A 2,739-nucleotide genomic window follows, 5' to 3' on the forward strand; every position below is an offset into this window, starting at 1 on the left:
TGACCCGGGGGAGGCCCAGCGAGGCGACCAGCGGTGAAAGCCGCGTTTGCTGCCCTGGTGTCGTCGGGACCCGCGGAGAAGAGCTCACGCGGGTACTTGTATTGGTCGGCCGGCCTGGAGTGCCACGGCGCGATGTTTTGGAGGTGAGGATGTTGAGAGGCGTCCGCTCGATCAAACATCCTCATCGCGAGCCGTGCGACGAACTCGTCGATCGACTCCATCCGCAAGTCTCGCGCTATGGTGGCGTTCCTCACGTAGCGTGGTGCATGTACAGCGCACCGTAAGACGGTGTTTTGTACGGTGCGCAGTCTTCGGCGGTTTGTCTCCTTAGCATAGGAGAACCACGCCGGTGCCGCGTACGTGAGGTGAGGGCGCACATACAATTTGTGTAGCGCGAGCTTGGTGCGGAGAGGTAGGTTGCCTGTGATCAGTGGGCGAAGCGTATGCGCCGCCCACTTGGCTCTCCCTACAGCCCTGGAGATGTGGTGCGTCATGGTCAGACCCCGGTCTATGGTGACCCCTAGATAGGTGACCGGCGTCTTCCACGGCACGTCTCGATCCAGGAAGCGTAGGGGTGGTGGCAACCAACCCCGGCCGAAGACAATGGCCTGTGTCTTGTCCGGGTTGGCGGCGAGTCTCCACTTGTCCAGCCACTCTGGCAGGTCCAGAGCGCGTTGGAGTTTTTGAGCAGCGTGCGAGGCCCTCAGCGATGACGCCACGTACGCCGTATCGTCGGCGTAGAGGGCGAGTGTGCACCCCTCGGGGCACGGAACGTCGTCGGTGTACGTGGTGTAGAGCAAGGGCGATAGCACGCTGCCTTGCGGGACGCCCGCCGTGATGGGTCGCGGTCTCGACGCAGCCTCTCCCGTCGCAACGAAGAACGTGCGCTCGGTGAGAAAGGCGCGGAGCACGGCGACCATTCGGCGGGGCAGTGGAGAATCGATGAGCTTCAGCACGAGGCCGTCGTGCCAAACACGGTCAAAGGCCTTCGCCATGTCCAGCATAACGGCGGCGGCCCTCTCCTTTTTGTTGAGGGCCGAGGCTGCAGTGAAGAGCACCTTCGTCAGCTGCAGCGTCGTGCTGTGCTCGCCGCGGAAGCCGAACTGTTCGGGCCTCGGCTGCAGGTACTGTTCGATCCTCTGCAGCAACAGCCACTCGAACAGTTGAAAAGGACAACTTTTTGCCGCGCCTCGATTTTATTGTCTACGCACCCTTCGCATCTTGGTACCACATGTTACCACTAGTGGCCAGTGTAGGATAACTTTTGTATATAAATCTACAGTTTTTAAAAATTATACACTGGCTTTGAAACCGTCGGCCGGAAGAAGAAAAAGCGTTCGGCCAACGGCGGTCCTCCCGCTCAAAGGCCCACCCAAGCCACGAACCCTCCGAAGAGGGATCTTAGTTCCCTTTTATCGGGAAAACCTGCGCCCCCCGCCCCCGCGGACCGCATCAAAACCCCCCCGCCCGTATACGTTAGGGACAAGGGCGCCTGGCCGGCCCTATCAAAAATTCTCGACACTAAGTCGATAACCTACAAGACCCGAACGTTGAGGGATAACCTTTGCGTTCAGGTCTTTTCATCTGATCACCATCGATTTTTAACTTCATACCTTCGCTCTGAAGGTATCGGTGGCCACACCTTCCCCCTACCCGAGGAGCGCGTCCTAAGGGTAGTCATTAAGGGCATCCCAAAGGAGATAGACTCCGGGATAGTCCAATCGGACCTTGTCGAGCAGGGATACCCCGTAAGTGATGTATTCCGCATGCTCAAGAGAACTACAAAAGAAGAGTACGACATGGTACTCGTTGTCCTCGATCCTACCCCGAGTGGGAAAAAGATATTTAGCCTTAGAGAGTGTTGCAAGCTCTCGGGGCTGAGGGTTGAAACCCCCCTCAAACATTCCTTCACACGACAGTGTCACCGCTGTCAACTCTACGGGCACGCGGCCCGTAACTGTTTCGCTAGGGCACGGTGCGTAAAGTGCCTAGGCGACCACGGCACGGCGGACTGCAAAAGAACGCTTCCGTGCGCTGAGCCGCCAGCGTGCGTGCTTTGCGGGCAACAGGGCCACCCTGCGAATTATCGCGGGTGCCCTCGTGCCCCCAAGGCGCATAAGCCGACGTCTGGGTGCACGGCGGGGCGCGATGCGGTCCGTCGTGGCGCGGGAGCAAACCCACGTACGCGCCGGCCCCACCTCCTAAGAATAGTGCCTCGACCAAGCCCCCCGTTACGGAGGGCCCTCCCCAGCTCACGTCAGAGGCCTTCCCGCCTCTGCCAGCTAAAGCGGCACCCGTGACGCCTTCCCAGGCGCCGGCGCCGACCCCCGTCATAACGGAGAGGCCCACACGCAAGGTGAGTCCTGCAGCTAAAGTCCTCAGCCACACTGCAGAGGCCGCCGCGGAATCAGAAAAGGTCCGCGACGCCTTAAATCTTGCGTTTAGCATTGTAGACGCGTTAGATATAGACGCTCTTGTCGCCTTCTCCGAGGCTTTCAAATCCGCCAATAACGCGGAAGACAAGAAACAGCTGGTAATCGAGCACGTCCTGCTCCTTAAGTCCGTGCGACAATTTGCAGACTCCACCACACCGCAATAGCTACGACCACGTCTAGGATCAAGGCTCGATCACTGTCCGTAGTGACTTTCAATGCAAACGGTTTCAAGCCGCAGGCAGATTTGGTCCGATATTTCCTCGTTCGCCACCAAATAGATATTTTCCTAGTACAGGAATCTTTC

Source organism: Pieris brassicae, chromosome 3 (assembly GCF_905147105.1).
Source record: "Pieris brassicae chromosome 3, ilPieBrab1.1, whole genome shotgun sequence".
NCBI classification, from domain to species: domain Eukaryota; kingdom Metazoa; phylum Arthropoda; class Insecta; order Lepidoptera; family Pieridae; genus Pieris; species Pieris brassicae.